The sequence below is a fragment of the Bombus vancouverensis genome, chromosome 3 (genome assembly GCF_051014615.1).
Source record: "Bombus vancouverensis nearcticus chromosome 3, iyBomVanc1_principal, whole genome shotgun sequence".
Taxonomy (NCBI): Eukaryota; Metazoa; Arthropoda; class Insecta; order Hymenoptera; family Apidae; genus Bombus; species Bombus vancouverensis.
This window is the reverse complement of record NC_134913.1, coordinates 11055284-11077651: the sequence shown is the minus strand read 5'-3', so window position 1 is coordinate 11077651 and position 22368 is coordinate 11055284. Positions and strand designations below refer to the sequence as shown.

Below are 22368 nucleotides of genomic sequence, written 5' to 3'. Positions count from 1 at the left end.
TTAAAATTTGTTATCTCGTTGGGAACTGTGTTCTTGTATATTTCGTAACGATGAATAGCAAAGTAAGGTATAACGTAATAAATAACTTACGTATCTACAAGGTGTATTTTTGTAACTGGGCCAAGTTGTAATTCTGACACGGTAGAATATAGAAAAAGGTTACCTGGCTTCGAATGATACATTACACGACGTATGTATCCACTCTGGAAATGGAGATGTTTCAAAATCATATATTGAAGTTGAATATAAAATTATATATGTCATGAACCATATATTTTTTCACACAGCTGTCGATGTGTTTTATCATCCCTTACGTAAAAGTATGTCTTATCGTCTCAGAGTTACGGCTTGGTCCAGTTGCGTGAAACACCCTGTACTTGCAAAATTAAATTGATATTTGTCAATTAATTGAATTTCTAATCCTTTCCTGTTCCATTTTATTACGACGTCGAACACGTGAATTTGTTCATACTCTAAAACTGTACAATTTACGATCGGTAAACTACGTTAGTCTATTCATTTATGTTATATATGTAATATTCGCATAATACTCATCGTTTTCGCGCTATCATAATTGCAATGCGAAGGATCGAATTCTAATAAGCTAGCTCGTTTTATTATTATTTCTCAGGATTATTAAATACGAGCAATCTTATCATCTTCTCGTTATACCGTACTAACACCACCACAAAATTCCAATAATAACGACAACGATAAATATTCGCTATCAGAACGAGCGTTGCAGAGAAGTTGCACGTTCACCCGCGCATTTTCCAAGGCATCCATAAGCGACCAAAAGGCTGCAATATTTCATAGGATGGCGTTCGAGCGTATCGAAATAAAGTCACGGGAGAATGGTACTTTTCTACTCTCGTTTTTACTTGAATATTACATTTTGAAATGTTACGTGCGTGTACGAAGTTTATCCGAAAAGTGTCCAAATATTTGGAACATCAGGAGCATCGCGCGATGCTGCTCTAACTTGACAGCCACTTTAAACAAATGTTATCGAACACGTGTGAACATCTGTTGTCTCATAGAGTCGTCACACTGATAGCGTAAATTTAATGAACAGTTCTGACCGCGGTTATGGTCGTTTGTTGGTAGGTTAGATCTCTGATACGACTAAGGATAATGTAGTATCGTAAATAATTATGACTAGTTTATTAATGATAAATGGATTAAATAGATGTTAATTAAACAGAAAACAATGCTTATTAAACACGAACTAATTGCAACAAACGTATAATAATTAAAACAACTAGATAATTAATTAACAATTCTTGTCAACGTAAATTCAACTCTCCCTTAACAATACTAACAACACTATCTCGGCAACGCAATCCGCACTCTCTGACTTCTCAACTCATACTGCTGTTAATTCGTTTATCGTCCCCTAGCAACCCCTTGTCTTTTATCTTAGCCTCATATCTCTTGTCTTTGCCCTACTATCCACATGCTCAGCAACCGCTTCTTTATAATTCGCATCTCAGCAACCGCTTGTTTACAATCCGCACGACACCCCCCCAGGTCCCTCGTCCACTCTACTACAATAATTATCGTATTAGGTGATGTTAACTCTGGAATGATACGCGACTTACGAATTACGATAGAACTTTATTCATATAAACTTGTCAAGAGATGAAAAGTTCACTGATTTTCCTCTTCACTTGTAATTTTTCATGCGTATAACAAGGGACAATGGCGATTAGATAACTAGATTCACCGAATAATTCGCGACGAATGTTCATTTAGCTAGAGCACTGACTAAACTTTCGTTTGTATAAATGAAAATCTTATTCTCCATTTACGTTACCTATCATTTTCATATGCTCCTCACATTTGATTTCTTCGGTACAAGCTTCCTACTATAGTCGTCAATAACGTTCCAGCGTTATCTTTATAGTCCTACGTAATATCAAACTGGATTCGACATTTTGTTTCAGGCAAATTTTTTCATTTTTCACATATAAAATATAATGCACAAAATATTCTTCCGTATTACATGTTTATTCGGTAGAAATATTTCAAAATTCTGAGCAGCTTCCGAGAATATCTTTTTCACTATAAACCAAGAAGAAACTAAATATCAAACGCTGATCGCGCTATAAACATTGAACATTGAACATCCAGCAGACGCATACTTTTTTTATGGAACTCGTGTACTCTCGAATCGCTTCGATCTTTGCGCACAAAGTAGGACCAGTCATAGCATTCGACGTCTATTTTTCGTTCAACGTATCTGGAAGGTGGCGAGCTGGATCGTATCGTGGGAAAAAGGCACGTAATTTATGGGCGGACAACAACGAATGGAATTTGCGGCGCGGCTGGAACGCGAATTGCACACGCCTTGCGCGTGCAAAAAGAATCGAACGAGGTAAGAGCAAGAGCGTGTAACGGTGGCCGGACGTGTGCGCGCACGTATCATAAAGGTATCATAAAGCTGCGGCAATAAACGTGGAATCTGAAAAATGTGTTCTCCACCACGTGCCTTGGTTTGCGCCGTGTGCATTAACGGACGCTGTTTGCTGCCCCCTTTCCCATACGGAATTACGAGTTGCGGATCATTGGAAAACAAATTGCACCGAAGCCAGGCGTAGAATTGCTGTCCGAGACGATACTCGTCCGAAAGTTGAGGAAATAGCAGTGGAATGTGTAGGAGTTTCACGCTGGAGATTTATAACGAAGATATCGAGGTTTTGGCGAAGTTGATAGGGATGAGTTTAAGACGTCCGTGGCTTAAGCTTTCGCGTTCTGAACATTTTTATGATCAGAAAGGACTTCGATATATTGCCACAATGAAACTCTTTTAAACTAAAGCGCTTCAAGAAGCAAAAGGTTCTAAACGTTTATAGGTCTGTGTAATAACTGTAACAACGTTCTTCCCTCGTTTCTGCATTTTATCGATGAACACATTACCAAGGGAAAGGGAAAAAAAGAAATTTAAATATAAATTAACTACGTAATAATCATCGGTTACCTTATATATATAAAAAGGACAGGATAGACAAATTGTTATTAGTATTCCTAATTTCAATGACTGTATATTCTATTCACATAATTGTAATAGTATGTTTTAATTAATTAAATACTATCCGTAGTTGTTTGAAAGAAACTATATCAGGAAAGAATTATTTTGTTTCATAATGTACTAACACAATACACAAAACAAGCTGAAACGTTAATTCATTTTTATAATACAGCAAGAAATATCTAGATAGCATTTGGCAGTAGCATACTTTCTAAATGAATAAATTTTCACATTTCACGGACAAAGGTCTACGCCGATAACGTGCAATTTACATGACCGTTGCATCAAATAATCCTAACGCTCGATTCCCATTTCCGAATACACTTGTTACAACAAAACAGCCCGCCTCTTTCCCTCTAGACTCTCTCATATCAAAGATTCCAGCGAACGTATCGCACACGGCGCACCTAAACTCCGCCGTATCTGAAACTCAATATACGCGGAGAAACGACAAAAGCCTCTCTCGTCTCGATTCTCGTGATTATTGCCGGAAAATTCAGTCGACGTCCCAGCGAAAAGAGGCAGGCCATGTCACGAAAGAATACCAAGAATTTTCACCGTTGGAACTTCGGTCCACGATACAAGCGGGACAACGTTATTCTTGGCGAAACTTTCGCGTATTTGAATTTCAAACTTCTGACTCGCCATCGCACGATGAAGAGACAGCGAGAAAGAGAAAGAGAAAGAGAGGAAGATGCAGAAACGTAGAATAGTACGAAGTCAGGAGAAAAAGTTCCGGGACGAAGCTGCGTCGGATAGTTCGAATTGAAACACGGGCACGGATACACGTTGCCTGGGAATATTTTGTTGGGATTCCAGCGACTTCTGCCGAGATCCCTTTCGTCCCGAAATACCTCGCAACTTCCGCTGAAATTTGTCTCATATTTCGTTGATGTGTTTGCTACGCGGACGGAACGGTCTTATCGAAGGGAGAAGTTGCTGAAACGCGGTTTCCTTACAGTTTACTCTTCTTGTAGTTTACGTTGAGACGTTCCGTAGCAGAGAATTTATTAGATTCGTATGATATTGCTTTTGTCATTGCGCTTTTGTTCGATAGTTATTCTACTTAATTGTTTACGACTAGACAGACAGGTAGTTGTTCGGCGTTAATTAACACGAGTTTTCGTTCTCTTTATTTGGTATTCTTCTCGATGTTAGAGCCACAAACCTGTGAAAATTACTAAAGTCATTTCTATCATATGGTTAGTTTTAACAATTATCATGGTTCATTCTTCCTTGCGCTTTGCCTCTTATTTCTTCTTTACTCAAATCATTTACACTCTTTCTAATTTTTCTCCGATCGACACCTTTCTAATTCGCTTGTAGAATCAGACATGCTTTTTTTTGCCACCCTATCGAACATTTCAAAAATACCAAGTGCTATAACATGAAATATTCCCTTGATTATCTAAAAGTTCCACAGATTTATTACCTATTTTTGAAAGATGTGAATTTTTAATCTAACGAGTTGTTCGTTAAAAACGATATCAAAATCAAATATTCAGGAAAAATAAACTTCCGCATTTTTTGCTGTATACACTTCGATTAAAAAATACATGGAACATATAACACGTCGATTAATTCCTCGCAATACGTCATTCACCCCGTAACATCGATCGTAACGATACAACAGGAAGAAATAGAAGGAAGATAAATAATGTAAAACAAACCGGGAAGGATAGAGAAGATTCCAGGGGATCTGCATTCGAAAGAAGAAACAACAGAGGTTCTCTTATCGAGTTTCGAGAGTCGGGATACATCCAGAGACGGTTCTCCCTGGTCGTTCGCTGTTCGTTCGCCTCTTCACGCAAATTGCCGCGTTTCAAACGCACTACTTAATTAGGTATTTCTTTTTCCTCGCGTTTACCAGACGAAAGCTGCGAGACCCTCTCCAGCGTTGTTTCATAGCATCCCCTCTTTACGGAAGAGTCCCCGCGGCCTCGTCGGTTAGATAACGATTTTACTTTTTCTATTTCGCTACAATGGAAATTTCCAAAGGAAAAGCGCTCGCCGTGCGATTGTACTCGACAATTTGTGGTTATTACGTTGCCCTCGGTGTCCAGGCGTTGGATTTTTCTTCTGGTGAACTCGACGCTAGTGTCGTTAAGCGACGACTGCTTTCGTCCAACAGTACTTAGAACTGTAATTCCTTTTTACTGTTTCTCCTCTTTTTTTCCCGTGTACAGCACTGCAGATTTCGTACTATTTAAATTTTATATACAATCACTGAGTTTTATTCAGTTTGGTTAACCTGCGAATTAATGGATAACAATCGTATTCAAGTAGTTTGGAAACTGTTATGAAACAAAGGTCTTTTTCTTTTTTTTTTTAATGAAGATGTTTAATTCTTTTGTGTTAGGTGAAGATTTTCTTTTCCGTCGTTTGAATTTTATTCATGGTTAATAAAATTTCGTTCTTCGATTAATGTTAAATGATTGATAGGCAACGATTATTAATTACAATGTTATACCTCGCAGAATATTGCATTTGGAAACCTCTTTCGTGAGAGTCAAAGGGATTATAATGTTTCTATTCTGTTTCACATCGAACACCAACTATGTCGTGTTGCTCGTTACAGATAACATAATTTTAGTTAGATTTCAGTTAGAACGCCAATCTGCGTTTATGCTGTGTAAACGGCTTATTTCATTGAGAAACATAGGGATTTACGTTTGTCTGACTCTCAAATAATATTCTATTTGAAGTAGTTTACACTGTCGTGTGTATTCCTGTATATTTCGTTTAATAAGAGATATTTCCATATCATAAGTACGTAACCCTACTACTAGTGTTATGTGTTCTACTCATTTAGCGACGGAACAGCTAGATCGGAGTCTTTAGTTGAGAAACGTAGGGATGCAAGTTTGTCTGACTATGGGGCAACATTCTACTTAAGGTAGTTACACCATCGTAGCGCTCTATTCTACTTGCAACCAAAGTTATCCCTTTATATATTGTTTCTCAAGATTAAAAAATATCAATAATTATAAATTATTCGATATACAACAACGTAAAGGAGGTTGTTGTTAAATAAATTTCTCGATCAAATCCACTTACTTGCTTTAAAATTTCACTCGTATGAACAAATTCAGAACTCAAACACTTTATTCTGCAAAAATATAAATATTCAATCAGAAACATTTCTACATTTCAATCGTTCAATTCCTTAAATACTCGGAACGTTAATCGAATTGGAACTTTTTACAGTGTGGATAATTCCGTTTTTTTATATCGCACATATACATTCTCTTAAGCACAAAAGAACGTCTTAACACCTGACACCGTTTCGATATTAGATTCCGCAGAGAAGAATGAGAATTCTTTTTACTCGCGAGCGCATCAAACGTCCACAGAATGGCCGTGTTCTCGCATAATAAAGCCAGTGCTGGAAACGTACCGTGACGTTCGAGAGTCTCCAGTTTCAGCGCGTTATTTGCACCCTGGAAACCGACGCAGCGCGTCGCGTTCTATCGAGTTCTCGTTTTCCATAAAATACCCGTTCCATCCCCCGCCGGTTTTCACCTGTGTTTTACTCTGCATTCTCGATCGGTCACGAAACACGACCGCCAACGATAACTCTTCGACTGGTCGATTCGTTTCTTTCGTAATTTCTAAGATGTTGTACCGAGATCCACGATATTTCAGTTTTCGATATGTTCGAAGTATCGATTGAAGGAGCCATAAATTTGAAACTTTCCCGGGTGAATTTTTCTTTCAACGATGAACACTGAAATTTAATAGATATACCTACAATACACTGAAGTTTGAAAAAATATAGGTCAGTCATAATTTTTTTAGAACGAGACACTTCATTTATAACGATAGGTCTTACATGATATGTGTTGTGATCTAGCGATGTCAAAGAAATTATAACTATCGTTCCAGTCATTTTCTTCAAATTTATCGTAAGAATTTTTTGATAGATCGAGAGATTTAAAATTTGAATCATGCAACTTGCGAAATTTCAAATATTTCAACGTAACAATTTTTACATTTCCGTCCTCTGATTCTCATTATGGTTTCCCACACTGAAAAATGTGACACTCTGTTAATTGCAATTTTTCCCTTTTCAAGTTTTATTTAAGTAATTTAACACGAGTTTTAATTAATTTGTTGCGTTCTCTGTAAACAAATATTGGCGTCGTTTAGTGGAATTCGTGTAATGTTTAACGAGGGTTTTTTTTTATTTTTCAATTTCTATACCTTTTGTTTAAGTTAATGTCAATAGTACAAAATTTGATTTTAAGAGGATTTTTCTTCAAGTAGGTAGCTAAATTTGGAGGAATAGAATGTACGTTGCAACAGGTACTTCTATGAGTAAGTAAACGTTGGTGAAGTCGGTTGGTGGTTGCTGTTCCTCTTATTTATGGTACTTATTCAGCCCTATAGCCGTAGGGTCTTCCTTTCAGGATATTATCGTTGATATGTAGCATTAGGATTACTAAGGTTTCTCAGACTCCTTTCAATAAAACTTGGATAACACTTTCGAAGCATACTATTGAATTCAAAATTTCTCTCGTTCCAAAGAATTTGGACCTCAAATGATCTATAAATTCAAATTGCTCGAAACATTAAAAAAGTTACACGAAAGAGATGCAGAGAGATGTAAAAATACAAAAACTCGGCAATTCGGAAATATAAAAGAGTTAAATTTGCAGATTCCAAGACTTGAAAATGCCAAATAGAAATTGAAGATTTAAATATTCGACTGTTCAAAACTTCGAAAGATCAAAGACTTAACATTATGAAAGTTAATTGAAAATATGAAAGATTTGTTCAAGAAGTTCAAACTTTTCGAATTTAAAAACTCATAAATTCGAAAGGTTGAAGATTTAAAGTTCAAAAAAATAAATAAATAAATAAAAGAGAGGAAACGATAAAAATAATAACCTCATTCATTCTGGATCGCTTCATTACAATTTTCAGTTATTGTTGAACGATCTATTTATACCCCGTCATGCAACAAAAATTTCTCTCACCTATCTCACGATAACAGGCGCCACTGCATTTTGTTTGTTCTGGACTCGTATCGCGGGAAAAAACGCGAGTGGAGTAGCATGAAACAGGGCGGAGGAGGATTTCGTGCGAGCTGCGGCGAACCAGTAGAATTTTCGTCGGGTCCGTTAAGTCTTTAAGCGGCTTACGATTTCGTTTTACGTTACGCGGATAGCGCCGGTGGAGCCAGCGGGACCGGCAACTTCCTGTTAAACGGATGCCGTGGAAATTCGAATGCTGAACGAAGAGGTTCTCCGAGAGGAAAAGTTTCAGTCAGTTTCTCGATTGTCATGTCCGTTTCAACTTGCGTTCGATCTGAAAATTCCATTGAAATTTTTTCCTTTGTCGTATAATCTATTAATACGGAGAAAAACGATACTGAAACATGAAATTATGGTATCACAGAGATAGAGTATAATATACTCATGATCATCTTTCTTCATTACAAATCATTTTCATGATTTTTAGATTCCATAAATTGACTTTGTTTAGTTTTTAGATTTTATAGTCGCCCCGATTTACGATTCATTCTAAATTCATATTTTTATTTTTTAAACGATCTTCCTTCAGTTTGATCATTATACCTGTATACTTCTACGGTGCTTCTACTGATCTGAAAATGATCAATCAAATTATTATGAGAATTATATAAGTAATTGTTTTATAGTTTCACATATATGTGTTGCGGATAGAATGTTTCATCGGTTAGGAAATCTATGTCTAATTTGATGATCTCGTTTGCTGTTTTTCTTTCGCTTTTTACCCTGTTAAACTTAAGAAGATAGTTTCCTGGACGACAATTTCCAGTTCGTAGTTTTGTAACTGAAACCGAAGTTCAAACAACTGAATCGTTTCGCGAAACGCTATCTCGTAGAGGTTGGCGTTTTCACCGAGCGGTTTGCCATTTTTAATAAACGAAAATTGGCGAATGCAAAAGAGGGTCGAACGATTGTATCGATCAGTGGCATAGGTGAAAAGGGGCGCTGAATCCCTGGCCGCCGCGTCGTCGTGCAACCGAAACCGATTTGAAATTTAAATTTTGTCCGGCCATGGCGTCGCATTTAATAGAGCAACAGTCGGCCGCTAATACACGCGTATCGGCCGTCGTATATTAATTAGAATAATAATTCCAGACCTGTCGCGTTTAATGGAATGCGCCACAGAATTAATTATGTCCGACACGGATCGAGCACCTTTCGCGATTTCGAACGAAACGACGTGAAAATCATGAGACAGGAACGGGAAAAATGAGAAATTTCATTTTTCAGGCTTTCGTTACCTGCATTCTTTTATATATTATAATATTATCTTTTATATATTATAATATATATCATAATATTACTGAATTGGTAGATTATAGACTTCTCTTTTTTTAATGATTTTAAAGTTTCACTAGTACAGTTCTATTAATTTAAAATATTACGTCTCTTTGAATTTTCCGATTTCGTGGTAGATTTCGAAAATGTGATAAGAAATTCGATAATCTTCATGAAAGAATCTCATATTCATAAAGAAGTTTACTAAAAATTTGTGTATTCTTAAGGAATTTATTACACACTGAAACTACGAATGTCTATTTAGTGAAATCCATGTTAATTGTTATAAATATTTCTTCAAATTATATTTCAAGCTGACATTTTCAAATTTTTCGCTTCTATAAATTTTCTTCGAAAAGTGCGATAAAAATTTGCAAAAAAACCTTACACCGTAGAATTTTATCATTTGCTAAAAAAATTCTATATTCTTAAAGAACCTACTGTATATCATTTTTGCAGCGATATTTGAAAAACTTATCTTTCGATTCGAGTCCTTCAAATCTGTATAAATTCTATCAGCGAATTTAAAGAAATGAACGTATCTCCAGGAACGTTTTTATTCTTTTTTCAGCGTGGGTGTAGCAGATCAGAGGTCAACCTGGAGGTCAGGCCTGAATGATCAAACAACTCTAACGTGAGTGCCCTGCAATCTCATATTTCTTCTATAATAACATTTATTTCGTAAAACATACATAACCATCAATTATCGAAATATTCGTTGCTGCAACTGAAAATCGGATCGTATTTCTCCATTTGATGATCAACGGCTATCAACCCGGGATAAGCGAGTTGTAAACTGCGGGTTCGATTTTGAAATTCCTTTCGTAACTAAATCATCGGCAACAAATATATTTAATGGGTTGCCTAAAATTAGTCGCCTGTTTAATGTTAATTCGTTAGCGATCCTGGTACAACGTTCGTGGCGTGGCTGGATGCTTTTAAGTTATTACCAAACGGTGATTTATCAATTAAATGTTCATAGTATTAAACCGTCGTTGATTTTACCGATTGAACGTCGCGTGATGTTAGTATATTCTGTATTTTAACGTTAATTGTGTAATTAAGTAATCACACTGGTGCGCAGAAAAAAATTATCTCGTTATCTGATAAAATAATATAGTACGTAGGAGAGAGATTATTTTCGTACTTGGTAGTGTTTATTTTATTTATATTCTATTTATTTAGTTACTTTATTACGATGCATTTCAACGTTAATCGTTTAACAAAATTAATAATAAACGATATCTTTCGTATTTTAAAATTATAGTCGATCTTCGTGTTTAAGACTTATTTTGTTAAAAAAGCAGCTCAGATCTTTTATAATTTATTTTTTAATAGCCGTTGCATTCGAGTTTACATTAAATCTCACGGGAAATGGCTGCGTGTTTAACGTTGAAACGCAGGAAGAACTGCAGTAGTAGAAGACCGCAATGGTCAGACACGGCGCAGCAGTTCCGTCGTTGACTACTTGCACCGTTGCATGTTCTACATGAGGCATGATTATTCATTTGCTTTTGTAATAACGAAGAATTAGTAGTATTTTAACAACGCTTCAAACATAACGACTACGGGAAAGCTTGTATAAATTATAAGCAACTTAAGTGAAACTTGTTACTCGTTGTACATGTGTCCGAAAAACATTTTCTCTAATTATTCGAATACGAACTCAAATCTACGTTCGAACATACGACTCTTAAAATTCAAATTTCAATTTACATTCAAATTTATATATTCACGAATACAGATTTAAATTCAAACTTGCAAATTCTGATATTTCCAGACTCCCTGCTGAAATTACAAAACTTTCATTCAATCGTATGTATCTCTTTTATTTTTGATCATATGCTGTCAAAGAATTCGATGAAATTTTTGCTTTCCTGAAAGAAATTTGTTTATAAAGTCGAAGTTTCATAAAATTATAATATCTACGTAATTGATCTATCGTACTATAATTTTGTCTACATACGTTACATGCACATGGGCATTGCCCTTACCACGTTTATTGCTTCAGCATCATATCTAAAGCAGAAAGTTAAAATTATTAATCCATTCACTTCGAGTTCGATGTCCATCATCTACCGTGTTATGTATTAGCAAATACCTTTTAAACGTAAATTTTTGCGTACGTATTCGATGCGAATTATAAAATATTTTATCACAGTTTCGTGCTTTTTTACTCGCGTCGCTTACATTCGAATCAATACGTTAAACGACCCGAAAGTATCAATTTTTGGATTCATATCGTACATATTGAACGCGTTAAAAGGAAGCCAGTAACTTTGCCATATCTCGAAGCTTGTCTCATACTAAGCAACAAAACGATTGAAAACTCGATTCCTCCGGAAACTACAATATCCTTCGTGCAATATTCTTTGGATACCAGCGATATTTCTGAAAATATTCACTCGTCACGCTATCTATCAGCCCGCGTTATAATTATCGAAGCGAAGAATATTCGTTGATACGAGTTGACCGGCTGGCATTATTAATTCGTCAAACAATTGTCGCGTTGTTAGAGTAAAGGGAGCAAACAAATATCGACAGGTAAATCAAACAGATTTTATGGGAAACGGGGTCTAATAACAAGCCACACGTTGAAACTTCGTTATCGAAAACACACGTATCGCTCTGTCATTGACCGGATACCGTTAAAATCGATCACGATACCACGCCCTTTCGATAACGAAGCGAATGCCGTTCACGATCCTCGTTCGCGATTCTCGTTCACGAGCCTGTGCACGGAGAGACTCGCGACAGAGTAGTGACACGACAGTTTCTGCTGCCTTCGTGCTCGACCTAGCGTGTATTTGCCCACTGGACATCCATACAACCAGATACACAAGGCCCTTTCACGTCGTTCTATATACGTACACGCACTACTATACGGAACACACGCGTGCAAATGGGTTACGTGTACACTGACCTCGTGCAGAACTGTTACCAACGGACGAAATAATTGACCCTTATGGTAGAGAGTAGGTGAGGCTATCGGGAAATTAATTCTACATCGTTAGAAGAGATCGTGTGTCCATATATATTTTTAGAACGTTAGGCAGGAGGAAAGGTTGACAGGATCGAGGAAATTCGAAGGGCGGAAGAAGTTGTAGGGGGAATGGAAGAGGCACAACGTTGATGTATTAGGAAAGTATTGTTGGCAGGTAAATTCGTAGATAGTGGCAATGGTGGTGATAATGGTGGAAATGTGTTGCTAGTGGTACTGTAATTATTATTTCGGTGTATGCAACATGTGCACATACATATTGTATCGTGCGTGTTTGCAAATTTAAGATACTCAGGTATATCGTGTACAACTTCTTCATTTTCAGGTAGTCGCTTCGTAGTATCTTTAGGAAATCGGGTGAGAATAAGGAAAAGGGTTGGAAGGGTTGAGGTAATTGTATATGTACAGGAAGTTGTGACGAAAGTGAAGGAAACACTATGTTAATGAACTGGGGAACTATTACTAGTTAATTATTAGTACGATAGTAGTAGAGGATAATTATTCAGCTGCGAAAGTTATACTGTGTACGTACGTACTATGTGTATCGGGTATGACTGAAAAGTACCATGTACAGTTATTTTATTTCTACGAAAGTTCTAATGAGGAAATCTTTAGGAAATTGAGTATGAACAAGGAGCGACGGTTGAAACGAGGAAATTGTACACGAAGAAGAAACAGAGGGGGATGAGAAGAGTGTTGCGTCATTGAATTAGGAAGCTATTATTAGTAGATAAATGTATGTAAATAGAATACCTTGTTACTTCTGTAAACATTCTCAGATTCGAGTAATACCATCACGACAGCCGTGTCTCGTCGTAATTAAATTTAGAATTTCCTCATACGATACACATAATATATCCATAAAAAGTTTCTACGAATGCTCGAATATTTTCACGAGCCATTACGTATGCATAGGATAAGATAAACAACGATTAAAAAGATTTCTCAGCTGTAACTAACAATCCCCGTACGCCATAGAGTCGTAAACGTTCTACGAAACGAGGGAATATTAATTTTCGTTGAACAGTGGAATTTTTGTGCGGCAATTCGACCGACAGGTTGTATCACCGGGTCACACGGGACCGATAACGAGGTACAACCTGTCTTCTCCCTTCCTCTCTCACGTGACCAACAGGACGAGGTCGAAAGGCCGGTTAAAGGGCAACGAGACAGAGGTCGAGCTCGCTCGTCATTGTTAGGGTAAGCTTTGATCTACGCGAGCCATCCAGCTGCGGCTACGCGTATCTCCGTACGCGTAATTAGCGGCAAAACGACCGCCTCGCGATCGCACGGAGAAAAATTTACCGCGTGAATTAGATCCCTTTGACGCGATGCAGAAATTGCGGTTCACGCTGTTACATATCACTGCAACAGAAATTGCAGAGCCATGACAATATCCTTTACGTAACACAAAATTAATTTTTAGTTTTTTTATCGCCAGATTGATAGTACCCTCGGTACGGATTTCGAATTCGATTTATAGGTTCAGGGATATTTCGTTAAATAAATTTATAAATTCAATGAAATTATTCCTTTAGGATATGTTGGAGTTGGTAGGATTGTTAGATTTAAGATTATAAAGATGGAATATTTCTTGTGTGGATCGAGTTTGATGATTTTAATAGATCGATAGGTGGACTGAATTGACTGTGGAAGATTAGTTCGATGAATGTTAAAATGAACGAATGCGTTGAATTATGTATGAGATATGAAAATTGGAAAACTGGATTTGAAATAATATAACAGAAAGGAAAGGTTATCTTGGTAGAAGCTAATAAGTAAATTTTTATCTTGATTAGATACTTTGTAGTTACATTTGGATTAAATTGCACGAATTATTTGCCTGAGTTCCAAAGTTTACCAATATAATCGCGACAGTAACGAGATAACGACATTATAGTGGCAATGAAATTTCAAAATCTTATATTTTGTATAACGCATACGATGTGATAAAAGTACATCGAATCAGAAAGTACAAAACTCTATAGGATAAGTGTTCAAATATTTTCGCGAATCAGTGTAGATGTATAAAGAAACTAAAAATTAAGGTAAAAAAGAAGAAAGATCAAAGGTATGATCTTCTCCCGACGAGACAGGCTGTCTCGAACATAGTGCAACGTATCAGTTATCAAGAGAAATAGTTTTCTTGTTGAATGCAGATAATGAAACCAGAAACTGAGTAACAAAGTATGATCACAATTAGAATCTTTTCAGCGACAAACGTTTTCAAACATAATGAAACGTCTCAATTACCAAGAAAAATAGTTTTCTATCTGGATTCTCAAACAAACCACAAATTAAATGATAAAGAATGGCCAAAACTATAAATTTCCCCAGCGAGACAAACGTTCTCAAACATAATGAAACGTCTCAATTACCAAGAAGAATAATTTTCTATCTAGATTCTTAAACAAACCACAAATTCCATAATAAGGAATGAGCAAAGCTATAAATTTCCCCAGCGAGACAAACGTTCTCAAACATAGTGAAACGTCTCAATTACCAAGAAGAATAATTTTCTATCTAGATTCTTAAACAAACCACAAATTCCATAATAAGGAATGAGCAAAGCTATAAATTTCCCCAGCGAGACAAACGTTCTCAAACATAATGAAACGTCTCAATTACCAAGAAAAATAGTTTTCTATCTGGATTCTCAAACAAACCACAAATTAAATGATAAAGAATGGCCAAAACTATAAATTTCCCCAGCGAGACAAACGTTCTCAAACATAGTGAAACGTCTCAATTACCAAGAAAAATAGTTTCCTATTCGACGAAAGGAGAACCATCCCTTTCGTTTCGCTCGACTCGTTGCAAACGAATCGGTGGCGATTGGTTTTTCAGCGCGCCGCGACGCGCTGATTCGAGGACAGCTCCTCGAATTAGTCCGCTCGCGGCTTCCATCTGTCCCTTCATAGGCGCGGATCGATCGCGCCGGAAAGCCGGCGGCGCTTTTGTCTCGGCCTGAAAGGCCCTTTCATCAGGGCAAATACCTCTCCACGCTCGTCCTGCGCCTGATTCCATGGCAAACAGCCACCGTCGCGTCTATCGAACGGTTCCGCCGTTGGATCCACGTCGATCCTCAATTCCACGTTTCCGCGTTCCTTCTTCGTTTTACCAGAGGAAGTTTATCCGTTTCTAGCGATTTCTTTCGGCCGGTTGATCGCTGTTCCTTGGCTCGTTTCACGATCTACCGACGATCGCGTGTGATTTGTGTAATGGCTTCGGTTCGTTGATGAGTTTGGAGCTGCATGGTTGCTGGTCATTTAGCTTCGTCAAGGTGCGGGATTTAAAGGTGTTGTTAAAGGTAGAATTTATAATATACGCGGATGAAAATGGTATTTTTCTTTTATTTTTAAAACTATCTTGGTTTAATATTTTTACGGCAGAATATATTTCGCTAAGAGAAATTAGAGATCGTGTAGCTTAGAACCTTTAAGTATTCATATTTCTTGTAGGAGGATGTTGAAACCGAGTATGTTACTTAAGAAATATACTTGATTTCTGGCGTGAATTTTTTGTTACAGGTAGTTTAGAGTTTGAATTTATTAGAATTTCGAGACATTCGTCTTTTTCGTAGGAAAAGCTTATTATTTTGTTGAATCGAAGACGTTACTTCGTTAAAGAATACGCGTTCCAGGATACGCTGAATTGATTTACATATCGAATAATAAAAAATGTAAATTATTGTACAAGGTCGTTGCAAATAAAATTAAGATGATATTATTACAGTACAATAATGTAAAGGAAAAATTCGCATGAATTTGTAGTAATAGGCAATCTGGATTAGTACAGAAATAATATACGATGTATCAGGCTTAAGGTCGTTTATCTTCGAAGATGCTATTGGGATAGTGTTTGATGTATCAACATAGGTTAATATAGTACATACGATATACCTCTATGGACTGCTTCTGCCAGACTATAGTCCACTAAGGTCAAAGGCGAAGATAATTTTGAACGAGAACAGAGTGTTTATTTCTGACGACGAAGAGACGTTACTTAGTCAGTTATTCAATAAATCACATCAAACTTATCTTCAATTTTTCCAGATTAAGTTAGAATTAATTCAAAATTATTTCTATACCCAGGCAAGGCCGCATATTTTGGTTTTTGTTCCCGAAATAAACTTACAAAATATTTTAATCTCCTTTTCTAAATTATATTAAATTTCACTTAAAAACGCTGAACCTTTGTTTTCATCGAACGATCAATCTCTCCCAGCATATCTCCTCTTTATATTTAGTTGTATGTCGATATATCAAGCCATATTTTAGCCATTGCTTAATACATTTAATTCTCGTCTACAATTTTATTCGAAGGACTACCTATCTCGAAACTCGTTCTCAAAAATGTCCTTTCTCAAAGATAAAAGGAAATCAAGGTGTCGACTTGTAAATTAAAAATTTTACTTCTCTACGCGACAGAAGATCGAGTCTCCAAACTTGGAGATAACACGAAAATATTATAAATTATCAAAGGACTTGCGCAGCACGTTCCACGCGTTCGTTTCAAGGATTCGAGTGCTTCCTTTCTTAGTTAACCGTTTCTGAACTTCTTGCCGTCGAAATTCTACATTCTTCTGTCGTGCACCGTATCTCACGAGAGATTTCAGATTTATCCCAGGGTCCCGTCGTATAATACGTAGAATTATTGTCCACCGGCTGAAGGATTTACATAAAAATGCCTTTTGTGTCGGACCTCGTTCGTGGTAATCCCCGATACGATGGCACACCCTTGTATTATCATTTTAAAAACATTCCTGAAACTTCACTCGCGCCCTTTTTCCACCTTTCCTTTTTTCCCCTCTGTTCTCCCTTCCTCGATATTTTACGAGAGAAAGTTCACAAGCTCGGGTATTCTTTGATCTTCGATCGATTAATTAATAGAAAAAAATCATGGAAATTCATGAGTAATTCGAAAATATCAACTAGGAGGACGAAAATCAGAAAATCAATGAATTTAGGAAATTAAAATTAGAAGATTCACAATTACCTGTTAAACGTTATTATTTTTCATGTCGAATATTTCAAACCCTTATGACTTCATTCTAAATGACTGTATTTTAAATTGTGATTTTGTAGAAGCACTGCCTGTAATTGCAGTTAATTTTTATGGATAATGAAAATTACTTTAGCGATTAAGTTTATATCATATTCGTGAATGAAATTGGAATTTTTCTTGGTTTTTGGAATTTGGAATTTTTCAGTCAGAATACGTTCAATTGATTTACATATCGAATAGTAAAAAAATGTCTACGTTTTAAATTGTTGTACAAAGAAATTGTTGTGAAAAGAAAAATTCGCCTGCATCTTATCCGACGATATCCTTTACGAGTTAGTAATAATTCGTTTTCAATCCTCCCTGATAAGAACGGCGAGGATCGAAGAAATAGTTGCATCCTGTTTTAATATATTATTCATGATATTTCATAATCGTTATACTGATGTAAAACATGTTGGCAATTCATATCACATCGATGCAACGAACTTCTATGCAAATAGAAAGTAACATTTCCATATTATATCACTGGTAGAAGCTGATTTAAATTGGACGAGGAACGATATCTTGATCGGCGTATAACAAAGAAGGTTCTCGTAAATAAATTCACAATTAATGTTTTCTCTTCCATTCATATATTCAACTTTAATCCACCGACTGAAATTTTAATCTTTCATCTCGTTACAATGTTTCCCTATCCCATCCTGTATTCCTCGAAGCATACAGTAACGGAAACGACATAAACGACAGAATAGTAACCATAATAAATAGCGTAATAAATACAGCAGTTTCTCGGTTCAGAAAAGTCCTGTAATCTTTTCATGACGGATTACATGTAAAACTAGTTTCGAACTTGCTGCTTCCATTAATTATGTTTAAAGTTATGCAAAAGATAAAGTAAAGGAAAATTTTCCTTCTACTTTCGTATTCTGCTACTTTTATATCTTAGATCTTAACAATGAAATATATATATATATATACACACACACGTTTTATTAACAGGTTATATTGGACATATGTATTTATTCTTCGAGTCATTTTTCATAACGATCTGGACTGTAGCAGATGATATATGAGATTCATTAATGGCAGAAGGATATACAATGAATCTTACACGGTATTTCAAAATTTATCATTCAGACACGTAACAAAGACGCAAGAGTAATAACTATAAAAGCTATATATTTCTATTTATTTCATTTGAGAAATATCGTTTCAGCAGAATCTATAACTGTAGAATGGAGAAAGTACAATGTAGAATATCATCTCTCTCATTCGGTAATCTTGTCCTTCTTATCGTTTAATCCAGGAATATCATTTCCAGAGAATCTATAAATGTTTTTTTTTTATTTGGAAGACTTTTTACAATCAATTCTCATTGAGAATTATAAGTAAATTAATCTATAAATGTAACATCGAAAAATCAAAATAAAGAAATAATAACGCGAAATTATTCATTACACATTGTTGCAAATCGCTCACGTAGGGAGGCTATAGATACGAAGTGAGCGATAATCAAACCGGCGTTTGCTCTTATTTCATCATCTCACGTAAGAAACAGAGTATCGGTTGAAAAGAACGTTGCCACGGGCGTTTGGAAAGAAGTTCATTCTCGTAGGAAGAAAGAGAAACGCGACGTACAGAACGCCCCTTGGCTCAGCTTTGCTAAGAGAATACGCTCTGATGCGGAGCATCTTTCCTATCCTGGCTTTCTTTGACATGTAAATGCCGCGACATCCCATAACTGCTGAAATATCGTCCAAAGGGAAAGTAGCGAAGGAATCCATCAAATTTTTCCAACGCACATTTCCGCTAGAACACTCGCATCTTTGTATTCCGCTCGAGTTCGCTATATTTCCTTCTTATTTCTTCCTTCTTCCCTTCTCATTCTTTAAAAGAGAAATCCCAACAACGTCGAAACAGCCCTCGTACGCCGTGTCACGAGCTCCACATAATTTATAATCATTTCGTTCTCCTTACTTATTCAGAAGGTCCACGTGGACAGAAGGTTGCTGGGAAATCTTTTCCATCTTACTCGTGGGTGGCCAGTTAAATTTCTTCGCGTAGGAGAAATATTTCTTAAACAGACGCACCAAATATTCCATCAACGCCCTTTAGACTCAGTGGGTTGTTCTATCGTTGGTCACCGGAAGTGGAGTCTTCGTTATGCGAAAGAAGATGGTTCTTCGATGAGCATCGTTTGTATGCTACCGTTTGTAATTGTTCGATCGATATTACCAGTTGATGGACGGTTTTCGAATAATTCGAATTTGAGGTACATGCAGTTTTTGACGAACAACACGATAGAAAGCGTGGCGCATTGTTTGTAATTAATTGGACGACGTTCTTGGATAATTTGAATTTAAGACACGTACGAGTTTTAATCGATGATAGAATCGGAGGTGTTCACTGCTCATTATTCAAAGCGTCAGTTGTTCGAACGACGTTAATCGTCGATGGATGGATCCTCCCAGTACTTAGAGAGATGTACTCTTCATCTTCTTGTTTCACGGGAATTCTGAATACTTTAAAGATCTTTTTGTAACTTTGGAAAGATGTATTCGTTTTTTATCCGATATAACGTCGTCGCATTGCCTCTTTTTCTTTACGTAGATAATTTTTTATTTTCGTCGAACAACGTCAGTTCAACAATATCCACGTGAATTCTACCAATTGTCGGATATGCAAAGTGGATTAAAAATTCTAAATGAAAAATTTGAAAATGTTTCTCCAGTGAAACGAATCGGAAATTTTGCAATCCTATCGCCAGTTTCCTGCAATTACGTATCCTAATGCAACTTTTAGACTTAGTTGGGAATTTCTCGCGACGCTCTCCATTCCCTTGGTGCACGGGGCGTATAGAATACTTGAAACATGTTTAGGATATTCTTCGGTTCGACCGCGACGAAACTTCGTTTCCAACTTTCTCCGCTGGGAAGCAACTACGAATTTTTCTCGCCATTTCTTTCATCATCGTCGTATTTTGTGCTTCTCTTTTCCTCTTTTTACGGTGCACCGGGACGCGAATGGTGTCGAGGGCGCAAGAATCGCCGACGCGTTGTGATCGAGGGCGCACGTGCGTGAGGGTGCTTTTATGAAAAGGGAGAGTGATGTGAATTTACGGCTCGATTCGAGGAGCCCACTTTAAACGCTGAACTATACCCGCGCTTCCATTTGATCGATCCTCTTTCGATTACTTACAAAAATGTATTTTTTATTTCTCTTTCTTTACGAGACAGATGGAACATTCCGAGCACTTTAAGAATTCTCTCATATATTCCTTTTGCGTCGAATATAACGTTTCGTACTCTTTTTTTTTTTGCGTTGGACGGGCAATAGTATTGTTGTGTCATTGCATTGATTTTGCTATTGCGTTGAACACGGCGTTATTATTGAACGCTGTAATACACCTGCGTTTCTCTTCGATTGGTTCTCCTTTCACAGCTCACAGAAATGTACTTTTTACTTTCTTTTCTTACGAGAGAAATTCTGAATACTTTAAGAATCTTTTTATAGCTTTCGAGAGATGTATTCTTCTTACATCGAACGTAATGTCGCTCCGGCGCCCTTTTTTTTACCTTCAATGTACAATGGTATTTGTCGCGTCATTGCGTCGTTGCATCGAGCATAGCGTTATTGCTACGAATACAGCGTCATCGCGTTGTTGCGTTAACACGTTGACTGCAACGGTGGCTATTTTTTTCTTTTTTAGAATTTTTTTAGAATGATTAAAATAAGGTAAGTTTTATGCAATAACACAGTATCAACGATGCGAATGATGTAAATAATATCGTGAGAGAAAATTGCTATAACGTAGATACGTTTCGATCTATTTCGATTCTCAGGGCAACGTATGTACAAGTCTTATGTATATGAAAATCAACGTGTTAACTGATGATGTCGTTGCATCGAGTATAACATCATTACATCAATTATAGTATCATCGTGTATAATTTTTGTTCGTCATCTACCATTCTTCGGCTTTTTCCCCACTTTTACACAATGAATTTTACAAATCTCTATTCTTTTCACGTACGGTGAGTACAAAAAATATTTGTTCACAACTTTATTTTCTAATAAAGCGTTGTTTTATTGAATTCTACGCTTCGTTTCCATATTATACCGAATTTCTTTAATCACACTGGCGATCAGGAAAGCGCTGCAAAACGATACGAAACTTATTATAGTTGGAGCTAATTAACTAGCGTACGTACACCAGTGCAAACGTAATAAGAAATGCAGCGGCTGGCAAGCAAGTTCTGTAACCACTGTCGTAAACAATCGTCGATCACACGAATTTGCAGGACGGAGAGACAATCAATGTTCTCAATCAACAGACTACGACGTACGACCTGATGCGTTTCCAGGTCACCTTTAGAGTGGCGAGCTGTTTTTAATCGCGCGTACCCGTGTAATTTGCATTGTCGAGCAATTTGCACGACAATTAAGTGAAATCTGCACGACTGTAACGGCGTGACACGGTTCGGACCAGAAGACAATGGACGTCGCTCTCGTTTACGGAAAGCACCAAAGTACGGCCACGTTTCAAGCAAACTACCTTTCTACTGCTTTTTCGACACAGTTTCTTGAAAGTGGCCTCCGTAACCTTTCCAGCGGCTATTTATGTTTCAGGTGTCTTTTCTTTTTGTTCTACCGGACTCTTTGTACGAAGCTTCTGCGCGTCGATGTTAATTATTTTTTATGGTTCTCGTTGTTGCTGTCGCTTTTTAGTTAGCGCGGGGTCGCGAGGTGTCTTGGACAGGATTGGAAAAGAGATAAAGTTTTGATTAGAATGCGTGATACTTTCTGTTTGAGGATGTTGAGGAACGATGGAGGGTGAAATCGGTGTTTCTGTTTGTGAAATAATTATTGTTTCTTCGTAGAAGCGATCATTATATTTTAATGGTAGAACGAAGAGACTTAGTTTTGAGAGAAGACGCTAATTAATTTTCTGAGATTTATTTTTAAGAGCAACAATAATCGCTTGGCGTTTATCTTTAACAGAGAAGAATATTTCATTT

General features: G+C 36.7%; 1 protein-coding gene across 4 annotated transcripts in view; it reads left to right on the top strand.

Annotated features, from left to right (window-relative positions):
- Dscam3 (Down syndrome cell adhesion molecule 3) overlaps window positions 1-22368 on the top strand; it is a 309001-nt gene that overhangs the window by 77226 nt on the left and 209407 nt on the right. For all 4 annotated transcript variants that reach the window (XM_076617056.1, XM_033349145.2, XM_076617057.1 and 1 more), the window contains exon 2: window positions 9914-9976. The gene's annotated coding sequence lies outside the window, so the exon portion shown is untranslated. The remainder of the gene's footprint in view (window positions 1-9913; window positions 9977-22368) is intronic.